Here is a 12,464-nt window from a genome sequence, read left to right on the forward strand (position 1 = left end):
AAGGAGGAGCAAAGGCCATTTTGGGACTAAGTTTAATGATAGGTTTACCCAGCTTCTTGGCATATATAAACAAGAAAATGCTTTTTCAAATGGAAAAGCCCTCCAATGTTCATTAAAAATGTAACCATTTTTTCAAACTATGGCCAAAAAAATCCCTGTAGCCTTCATACTTTGATAAATTTAAACGAGTTAATCTTTTATCGGCAATATAGAAAAACTTGTATCGAAAATGACTACTTAACTCTATTACAAATAAGTTTTTAAGTTATTTTAGACAATTTGGATACTTTGAAACGTAGCCTATTAATCTTGAATAGGCTATGATAATGGAAATGAATAAACAGTCTATTGTTCTTGTTTAAATACCAGGCTAAAAAACAGTGGCTTCACAACAACACGGACCTTTATGTATTTTAGTGTAAATCTGACTCTGTTTGTTTTCGTGAAATATTGTTTGAACTATGTATTTTCGACCAAATCTTCTCGTTAATCAAAAGATTTTGCCCATCAAGTCTGATAGTCACAATCTAAAACATTTTTTATTTTATTGGAGCTGTTATACTCAATTGATGAAATTCAATTAAATATATTTTCTGGATAAAAAAACATTTAAATACCAAAAAACTCTGATTTTTGGTAAATGATTTGAATATGTTCTGTTCAAAGAAAAAAAAAACAATATTTTAATGCAATCAACTAATCACATTGTAATACATACTGATTTGCAAGTGTTCAACCACATAGAGGTATATTATTTCCAAAAAATGAAAACGATTCGCATACTGGGTCTAAATCATTTTATAATTTGTACAAGCGCCTTTGAACGAAAATGTCACAGAGAGGCCGGTTACCCTTCGTGAGATCCGTTGCTCCGTGACGACCATAATGCATTTGAGAGTGGGTCGATGTCAACTTTTTTTGAGCTAACGTTCTGATATTTTTTTATGCCTTTTTGTTTCGACTTCGATTTGTCTCTTCAGCTTCGGCGATTGAGCATAGATGCACAACAATTTCCACTGCAACTCACAGTGGTTAACAAGCATAACTCTGGCAAATGGTGCATTTTGAAATCTCAAGACTCTGTCAATATCAAAATCACAAAGAGGTCGGTTACCCTCATGGAATCAACTACTATGTTAAGTTAATTTTTAAACAGATTGAGTTAGCATAATGTTTTTTCATAAATAACAATATTTATATTAAATACTTTCTTTAATCCCTTCACCTGTACCGGAGGCGGGAGCAACGTGCACCAGAAATAAAGAATAAGGTTCTACTAAACGGAACAATCAACCGGTATAAATTTACTTGGTATCTAAATGACATGACTACCGATTAGAATCCAAATGTAGACTACTTAACGCAGCACAATGTGAACTTTTTGTACAACCCTTTTACGTTGCTTCTGGAGTTACAGGATATTCAGGATGGGTAGGGTTGGGGATAGGGTCAGCTTTCCATCAAGATCCCTTGTTATATGCACCATGAGATGGAATAGTTGTCACTATTTCAGTCCTGGAAAAAAGAGGAAGCTAGCTTTCTTTCAACCTGTCCCAGCCAGAGCAGTCAAGAAGCTGTACTTCATCATGTCGAGTACAACAGTCATCCAGTGCAATAAACTGGACATACCAATCGAATTTTTTACCCCACTTTGCGGTCAGAGATGTGACTCTGTTCTACGCTGCCCAGTTGTAACTTTCACATCAGTATATGCTGTAACCAATGGAGTTATACTCATGCCAATTAGATGTGCACCCGCTTGGGTTCAAATGCTGATTATTACATAATTAAAAATGTATAAATTGGAAGTTTAATACAATGGAAAATAATAAATATATTTGAATTTTCTGCGTTTTATGTTTCCCTTGCCAAATAATTAAGATCTTTTAAGGTTGCATGGTTCGGATTCCTGTACGAATTTAAAATCTCTGTATTTTTCTTCTTAGTGAGATATAATTTAGATTATTCCTCGAAAACTGTAATAAGTTGATATATTAACAACGTTAACAAAATTCTTCTACAAAATGTGAATTTAATATTTTTAAGAATAATTATAATGTTATATATCATATTACATTAAATAAAGCTTAAGAGTAATTGGTTTTTTGGAATTAAACGTTTTCCTTTTGAAATACGATACTGTTGTCGTGAAAAAGGCGATGGTCTGGTCACTTTGTACAAAGTTTTTTCAATTCTGTCAAACACAGTTTGAACGTCAACAAGTATGTGAAAAGTACTGAGTAACAATTGACCTTTGTTGTCAGTCTGCTTTTGTTCACATGTTGTTTTTTCATTGAATGTTGTTTTTGCTAAAATTTCTTTATTCGGTGCTCCTCAAAGTCCTCATGGACCAAATCCTTTCAAACATATTACACATTAATAAAGTAATATTTTTCAAGAAACCAATTTAAAACATATTACATGGGAATAAAATAATATTTTTCAAGAAACCCATGATAAACAGGACTTTTTGAAGCTGCTGCATTGCAATTTCATATTAAAACACTTGAATCTACATTCAGTTCCATTAGTGAATAACTCATATAAACGGTTCACTTATTCTTAATAATTGACTCCGTTTTATGTTATAGAAATGCTTGGATTTGGAAGCACATTTTTATTAAAAGGCTATTGTGAATAAGAGTGTGTTTCTTATGTCATGGGTTTTTCGTTCTCAATAGACTCTTTCAGTTGATGTAATTACGTAAATTTCATTCATTGGTAAAAAGAAGGGTCATTTACATTCTCAGATAAAGAAAAAGATTTTTATTTTCTCTTTACTTATATTATTAGCCCATTTTTAATATTACCGGTTCTTTCATTATAATTTTACCAGTGTATTCCTATTTTTACGTTCTTCAAATTCAAGAATTTTCAAAATTTGGCCTATTGAACTTGACCTCATGGTAGCACTTAATCCTTTCACATGATCTTCTCTTCTCCAAACTTGATCCCCAAAGATCAAAACCACAAAAAATTATATTTCATTTACAAAGATCCTTTTAAAGAAATGAAAATATAACAAATATTTCACAGAGAAAACAGGTCGAAAGGTTAAATCTAGATTTAGAAAACGATCAAGCTAAACAATCAAACCACCAAAGCAGTAAAATAAAATTTTGCTGAACATTTAGTAACAATAAATCATTTTTATCAATTTGTAAGTATAAAATTTCGAAACAAAAAAATTAATGCCAAATTAGAACTATAAATTTTAATTATTTAAAAAAAAGATTAATTATGAAAGCCATATAACAGAAAAAGTTTGTACATCTATCCACCTAAACTTTATCAATTAAATCCCATAGTTTTAATTAGTTTAATATGATTTTAAAGTACAATTTTTTGATAGGTTTCTTATACTTAAATATTAAGGTTTGACTATTGTAAAGGTTTATTTGCTGAAGCCTTGTGAAAATCCTATTACATTTAAAATCTTGAAATATATCGGCCTCGTTGTGAAGATCTATCTCCAGTCAACAAGTTTTAGATGAAAATCCTTCACGAAAGCTAAGAAGAAATATTTAAATATCTGAAAAGTTTTCGCCAAGATTAAAATAAACACATGCTAATCTTCGATCATAATAATTTTCTTAAAAATGCATCGTACCACAAAACACATATGGAACTCTACAGATATTTAGCCCATATTAGTTATCAATTTCCCTTGGTCACTTTCATGTTATATCCTAATAGTTTTGCTAAATTAATGCTTATTTCCTACAACAGAAAATTGAAACCTTAATAATTTTTAATGAATTGTATTTGTTTCGTACTTTAAGTTGAGGAGAAATGCAGTAGATTATAATGGTACCCTTAGCTGTGTTTAAAATTTACTATTATTCCCCCTAACTTCAGATAAAATAGTAATAATTTATAAACCCTTATCTAACCTGACTCGTTCACCGTGAAGTTTAGTTACATTATTTAATCCAACTAGGAAATAATGTTTATTGCATATATTTTATTACACTTTTGTAATATTATTCATTTAATGTTATTTTCTTTTTGTTTTCATGTTTAAAGTTTTAAAACTATACATGATGTAAGAGGAAATACTTTCTTTTATCGTACAAAACAATTTTCTAAATCTCTGAAGCTTTTTGCTCGACAACAATGTGCGAATTTCCCAAAGGGATATAAGCTTGAGCTTATACTGGTTCAAGAGAACACTGCTGGGAACTGTAACATCATATTTGTTCTAACCAGACCTCCAACGTTTCTCCTATTTTCTTACCAGGGCCTTTTCTAATGTGTTAGAACGTACTAGATATAAAACAGGCACTATTAGACGGTAAAACTAATAATATTGAAATGGTACGAAATGTTTATATGAAGTGGTATGTTGATCGCTTGAATAGGAATGGGAAGGACTTTCAAGTATATTTGTTTACCGTAAATAATGGGCGCCGATACTGTAAACAACACCAGATGAATCGACCTGTTGGTTTATTAGTAGTTAATCGACATAAGTTACATGTGTCAATGCTTGTTATGTTCTGTCGTATTCTGTGTATTGTATTGCAGAATTTTAGTAACAAATCTATGTCATATACACAGAAGGAATTTAGACTTGAGATACAATGTTGATATATTGAATGTACGAGTCTATCATAATTGTCCCATTGCGGCAAATTAAACAATCACGCTCACATAAAATAGTTGATGCATCTTTGTGTTATTTGAATTTCTTGTTTGGTAAAAAAATAAACGAAGTCCAAATAATAATGATATTCTACGAATTTAGTTTTGGTAAAGCAACATACATATCTCTGTGATGACAGAACTAGAAAGCCGTTTAAATAGCATTATATTAAAAACATTATATTTAGGTATTTATAATCTTTCAGTGTATTAGTTATAAAAATGTATTCGTTTTTTCATATTACGTTTCTTTTGCGGAGCTATAATCTATTTCATCAGTGAATTATTCTTTTTAGTCATTAGCATGACTGATTTTGATATGAAAAAATAAGTTTACACCGCAATTAAGTTTTTTGGTTATTATAAATCAAGAAATACAAAGAAATCACTTTCACGTCTGAGTTTATGTTTTTGAATAAAAATAAATTTTACTATACAGAGAAATTACGTTTACCTCTGGTTATTTTGTACTAGTTTTTGTAACTGTGCAACACACTAGTGTAAAATAAACATAATTAATACCTAATACTTCAGTTAAGGCTATAAACAACCACCTACAAGAAAAATTTAAGGATTTACGTAGAAAAGTAATGGAAGCAGTTTCACAAGGGAAATTTAAATAAGGAGGGAAAATGAGAAGCTGAATATCTTAAAGGGATTTAACGTCTTGAAGCGCGAAATGAGGTGCTTACAAGTGATAACCGGAGAATTGTTTTCTAAGTGCCGCAAACACAATAAACAGTTTACCTATTTACTGGAAAAATATACAACGAGAAGGATGGTTTATTTACATTTATTGTGTGAAATAAAATTCTAATCTAGAAATTTAATGTTTTTAGGTGTCAAAGTAAAGGTACAGTATTACGTGTGTCCATTCCTCTTATAACTTCTTGAGTTCATAAACTTATTGAATTTCATAAGGGAAGTTTAAATAAGAGTGAAAGTGAGAAGCTCAATATCTTAGAGGGATTTAAAGTCTTGAGCGCGAAATGAGGTGCTTACAAGTGATAACCGGAGAATTGTTTTCTAAGTGCCGCAAACACAATAAACAGTTTACCTATTTACTGGAAAAATATACAACGAGAAGGATGGTTTATTTACATTTATTGTGTGAAATAAAATTCTAATCTAGAAATTTAATGTTTTTAGGTGTCAAAGTAAAGGTACAGTATTACGTGTGTCCATTCCTCTTATAACTTCTTGAGTTCATAAACTTATTGAATTTCATAAGGGAAGTTTAAATAAGAATGAAAGTGAGAAGCTCAATATCTTAGAGGGATTTAAAGTCTTGAGCGCGAAATGAGGTGCTTACAGGTGATAACCGGAGAATTGATTTCTAAGTGCTGCAAACACAATACACCATTTTTACCTATTTACTGGCAAAATATTACAACGATAAGGATGGTTTATTTACATTTATTGTATGAAATAAAATTCTGATCTATATATTTACTGTTTTTAGGTGCAGAAATAAAGGCAGAATATTACAGGTGCCCATTACTCCTATAACTTATTGAGCAAAATATTGTAACCAGTATTTCGAAATACGAGTATAGCGTCGTTCGCACATGACTTGGTTGCAAGGACCTATATTTTTTACTGAAACACAATTTAATTGGCTGAGCCTTATTGAAGCATCCATCACTCGTGACGCTATAAGTTGTTGGGTGGGCACATTATTATGCTCTTTACTGAATTTTAAACAGAAATGTTAGTTTGGGGAATAAATTTTGTTTGTGTTCCTAAGTAGTAGGGAACTAGTTAAAATAAATACGCTTGGTTTTTAATAAAAATAAACGAAGTGTCTACAAGAAAAATCTTAAAATTGTTGAATATTTCAGCATCTATATGTAAATCATATCATTTAATACATAAATTTACTAGATCTAATAAACTGTTGTTAAATGTACGTCAGTAGTGATGTATTCCTTTTTTAAAGCTTAATACAATTTTGGTCACGCCTTTTAAGGTTGTCGACCTCAAAAAGTTTCGTTGGATAAAACAGAATGACACTATCAAGTTGTGTTAGTTGAATTTACATTTGTCCGTAAATATTAGAATTTGCGTAGTTTATGGATTGTTAAAATAATGTGTCAGTGTTTAATGTGCTTTGAAAGTCATACTTTGTATATGTCAAAAACCGAAGACCTCTCTGTTGTTTTCCTGAATCATGCGTACTACAGGTCAGCAATGCGAATGATTTATTTGACCTTGTTTGAATTATCAATCTTTGATTGTATTAGTTTAACACACAAGAGATAACCTGTCAAATGTTAGAAATTGTGGCAGCTCTCTATGGAGTGATAGGCTCAAGTAGATCAGGTAGTAAATATATGAGTGGTAACAAAGAAATGTATGAGGCACAGCCCTAGCATCGGACCTCAGAAGTAAATGTGATAAACCCCCTGACCTCAGTTCTCCTCGTCAGTATGAATGATTAACTAACACACTCGAAGGTACCTTGCTACTAAACCTACCCTAGTGTATTTTTTTAAAATCTTATTATATTTATTAAACTACGTGATAATGCAAAATGTTTGAATTTTAAGCTTAGATCTTTTCGTAAATAAAGGTATAAAAGCAATAAGCTTAAAAGGAAGCTTTAATGTTCCACACATTAAAAGGTAGAACTTTCAAACATTCGCTTTACGTACGTAGTAAGCTAACAGAGATGTTTAGTTGATCAACAGTTTGTGTTTAGTTATACAACATCTCGCAGATCAGAGCTTTGTAAATGAACTCCTGCCTTACATGTAAACGATGCACAATAATTATTACACTACCGGTCTGTGATTATTATTTCAATAAACTCTACTATTATGACTGGTCGTAAATCTTTGATTTTGATGTGTTATAGGATGGAAATAAGTTTTGCTTACACAGTTGTGTTTAGATAAAATGAAGCGAAATTAGATCTGAAAAGATCATTTAGTACATTTTCAATTGTCATGTGAAACACTGGATATTGTTAGGGTTTTGCGATCAGTTTTTGTTTATAAAATATATTTGTATTTTAAATTTATAGTCCTCTAAAACAACTTTCTGCAAACAGGTCCAGTAGACTTTTTTTCATGAATATATGAGTAATTCCAGACATTCGAAGTTTATGTAGGCAATTTTGTAATAAAATAAAGAAGAATGAAGATAAAAATTTGAACACTCGAATATTTAAATAAGTTATAGTTTCAGGAAATGAAATATGTTTTTATTTATCTGTTATTCAAAGGATTTATATGAAATTAAAAATTATTACTATATCTACTATAATGCAATATAACTTAAGAAAATAACGTTATTTTTAAATGTAGGACCTGATTGTTAATGTTTTTATACACACACACCTCTTCTCAAGAACTTTTCTTTTAAAGGTCTCACCAGTTTGTACAATATCGCACACAAAATAATGGTAGTCTCTTTTCTTACGATATCAGTAGATATTCACACACTGAAAATATAAAAATCAATTCAGATTTCCACCCGTATTGACAAAAATAAAATGAATATGATACAGGACGTTATAGTCAAACATTGTTGAAAGTGTAAAGGATCACTTTAGTCACCATTATACTATGAGATCTATTTGTTTTGTTCGAAAGCGTTAATTGATCAAATACAGAATCATGTGTCTTTAAATGAGTAACACGATTCTGCATAGCAACGGCTTCAACAAAAACATACCTTTGAGTACTCTAGTTAGTTTTCATGAAATATCGGTTGAGCAAATCCTTTCATCCACATGAGTTTTGTTTCAAAAAGTTGGGCTCAAAAACAACTGACAAATAAATCAAACCACTAGTTTTTTTTAGTAAGTACTGTTGCACACTTTTTGATATTCAATCCGTCTCTAACATAATTCTACACACACTGCACAGCACATTGAACTCGTTTTTGATAAACGAGGTCAATATGCTTTGTTGCAAAGAAAACATTCAATTTGGAAGATTCATACTAATCCTATAGTGTATACTAGCAGTTACCCGCGGCTCGCACGCAATATCATAGAATTTGTACGTGTATGAGCACTTCTAAGTCGAATGAATTATATTTCAGAAGCCAATGTTTAGTTTGCCTTGTTAGCACTTTCAAGAGAAAATGTCAAAAGGTGTAAATTTATGGCCATTTTAATTTACTCTGGTCTTTGTGTTTTTTTGCAACTAAATAACCTTTGCCTTAACTTATGCGGATTTTATAAAAGTCTTTAAATTTATGGTAACAATTAGAAAGTGACTTGTCTTTGATATATGCACTACAGTGCTGATAAGTGCTTCATACTTAATATTTGCTCAAATGTGCAGTCAAAAGTAATTTTTACTACAACTTTTAAATTTTATTATCTGGATATTTTCTTAACCTGTGCTCAACAGCGGTTGCAGACAAGGTTGAAATAAGAAATCTTATTACTATCAAGTTTATTCTATGTCTTGAAGAGTATAAATGTAATTAAATAGTGGTTAAATTTACTAAACATGTGGTTGTGCTCTCTTAGTATTCTACCAAGGATTTGCTTCTAACCCTTCACCTAATCCACGAGAGACCACTTCTGGCTGGTTTGTACCTTCCAGTTGAACCTACCATTGGGTAGAGGAAAAAACTATGTGTTACTTAACTCTGTTGGATGTCCAGGAGCGGCACATCACTAACCGAAAATGTCGAGATTCCAAGATGCAAGGGTAATTAGATAGGTCTAGTTTACTGCGGGAGATGATTGTTGGAGTTGGTGAGACGTTCCCTACGAATCAGAGGTTTTTGCTAGCCTAATCGTAAGGGTTTGTCACCCCTGCCCTGCTTGTAATGTAGAGGCTGGTTCAGAGCTAACCTCCTTTTCTTTCCACGGGACATGATTTAAGATTAGTGTCCTAAATTCTTCCTAATGGATCTCGATAGGTGGCGGCCCCTCCCCCCAACCATACCCATACAGAATATCCTGTCACTCCGGAAGCAGCGCAAATGTTCTTATAGGACTAGGTTCAATAATTTATCGATCTTTTTGCTTAAAATCGTGAATGATAAGGTATCACAGAAAATTCATACCTTATAGGACTTCTTCACTTCTGTATCCCAGGAACATTCAGACTGAGAAATATCTTCGTAAAGCGTGTCCAGTCAACATTTTAAAGCAACACAAACTCCATTCCACTACAGTTCCATCATCCATACTTATATGGCGGCACTGTTCCTGGTAAGGTAACAGTACAGAGCAGGAAGGGCCGTGATATCAACTCAACATGTACTCTAAGAGATAAGCCACCAAGTCTAGGAGTATGGGTCATTTAAAACAGTACTCAACCGGGTGACGTGTACTCACAACAGTCGTGTACGGGCAGTGCTTTTGTAGAACGAAAGGATACGCTGAATACTCTAATACCATAAATACTTATAATAAAGTAACATTTTAGTATTGGTTAACGGTTTTTTTTATGAATTAGGTTTTGGGCACGATCGAGGGGATTTAGGGGCTTCACTGAGGTGTTTTTACAATCCAAATGTATTATAATGTATTAATAGTCATAACCACAGTAGCCGAGTAAAAAAAAACTTTAATAAGGAATTTTATTTGGTCATAATAATAATTATAATAATATATAATATTATCAGTAAAGCTGCCTGAGGAACGGTCAAGACATTACACACCTCTGGGGATAACTAATTCGCATATTCACTGACCACCAGACCATGTGCTTGACAGTTTTTATACTACATCAAGGCTTATTTCCAACCATAATCGATTCAGTTCCTTCTGTGAAAAATGTAAAGGAAAAGTTTCGGAGTAGTGTACAGGAAACACAGTGTTTGTCGGCTATTTATTTTCTTAATATATTTTCCTTTTAAATTGATTTGTAAATAAAAATATTTACTGTACTATATTAGTCTATCACAAAGTAGTAATTGATAAAAAAGTGATATTGTATAACGCATTGCTTATAAAAAGGGGTACTTTGTAATGTTAAGGCAGCATGTCTTGTGTTGTTTTCCACGAATTAATTCTTATCAGTTTATCTAACTAATACAGTTTTAAGCAATTACTGACAGATAATTATCTCTTTCAGTAAAACTCTTCTATTTTGTTCCCTAGTTCTGACAGTAAATCCTCTAAATAATTATTTCCCTGAAAATCCGATGCACCATTACGCACAAGCGGAACTTTGTTTTTATTTGCTTAACATTACTGAGTCAACATCTCTTTTGGCGTACTCCTGTTTATTCCTTAACCTCTGCCTAAGAGGTTTCTCTAGTCACATCTATATTCAGTTTTATTACAGAGGAAAAGAATTAATTTTAAACTTTGACTGTTTCGAATAATAAAGAATCTTTATTTATTCATACATAAGATAGAAAAATAATAGTGATTGTTATGTTTTAAGTTGACATAAAACTGCTTATTTCCACATAACATATATTATTTTTCACATACTATTCCTTTTATTAAAATTCAAACATAATATATTTTAAGAATGGTTTATTAGATCCATTTTAAATTTTTTAGGATTATTTTAATGGTAAAAAATTATACGTTTTCAGTTAATGCATAAAAGGAATTAATACTACGAATGCAATTTGCTTGTTCCCCATAAGTTATTGATAGTAAATTAATAAAACCTTTATGAGCTGTGTTTTGTGTATACTAATTTTAAGATTCCCCGTGAAAAGACAACATTATTATAAACTTCTTTGCATTATTAGTTATTAAACATATTCTCTACCTTGAAATTTGTTATAAACTTTATAAACTGCAACGTCAAAGTTTTAACAAAAGATATTTGTTATTATTTAAAGTAGTTTAAAGATTTGTGAACTACAACTTCTACTTAATAACAACTGTACAAGTAATAAAGTTTTATTTCTCAAGAATAACATCAGGTTACCGTTGAGTAGAGCCAGAGAAGTTGGAAGTTGCTCATTACATCTTGCCATGTTTAATTAACTGTCACTAGAGATTACTGTCATTCTGCAGGATAGGATGCCAAACTTCCTACAAATCCATGTCCTAAAATTATCAGTTTTATTTCGCCAGGTTGTGGTTTTAGGTTTAACGTATACCTAAGTAACCGTTACAGTTATAAAGTATAAACTTTGAACATGCCGTATACTAACAAAAATATCAGTCGCTAGAAAACATCAAACTCTCCTGTAATAAAATTTTAAAATACAGCTTGCAAAATCTTTAAAGTGTTTAATATTATAAAAAACCTTTATGCCATAAAAATAAATACAATTGTACAGCAAAAAGATATTGAATATGATACGTCGAAGCAAAGAAAATTTCCATTTGTTAAAACCATACAACAACTGTGTACTCTTGCTAGTTAAGTGTTAAATTATTGATATTAAAACTAAATTAGGTAATCGCAAGATAGGTTACCTAACCTAGGGATATGGATAGGACACTGAAATCTATATATATAAAAGAAAGTCGTGTTAGTTACACTATTTATAACTTAAGAACGGCTGAACCGATTTGGCTGAAAATTGGTAAGGAGGTAGCTAAGAACTGGGAGAAGGACATAGGATACTTTTTATCCCGTTCCCGATTCAGGATTCCGCCCCACTGGTCTCTAAAAGTTACAGAAATACCCGTAAGAAATGCATTGCAGCAAACATATGTTATTAAGTGAAAGAGCCTTTTCAAATTTAATCAGCTGTTCTTTGTAAACATATATAATGCGACAAAAGAAATACATGTTTTTATAATTTAATTATTATTTTAAATTTCTTTACACTTATAGTTTGAAAGCATAGAGTAAGCTTAAGAGAAACAGCAAATTTTCTGTTTCTGCAATCACTGTTAAACATAGACTTTACTATCCAGATAATACAATTCA

The 12,464-nt window shown here is 31.3% G+C and overlaps 1 protein-coding gene across 1 annotated transcript in view; it reads right to left on the reverse strand.

Annotated features, from left to right (window-relative positions):
* LOC124366216 (rap guanine nucleotide exchange factor 4) overlaps positions 1-12,464 on the reverse strand; it is a 965,043-nt gene that overhangs the window by 277,496 nt on the left and 675,083 nt on the right. The window lies entirely within an intron of this gene.

Source organism: Homalodisca vitripennis, chromosome 7 (assembly GCF_021130785.1).
Source record: "Homalodisca vitripennis isolate AUS2020 chromosome 7, UT_GWSS_2.1, whole genome shotgun sequence".
In the NCBI taxonomy this organism is placed as follows: Eukaryota; Metazoa; Arthropoda; class Insecta; order Hemiptera; family Cicadellidae; genus Homalodisca; species Homalodisca vitripennis.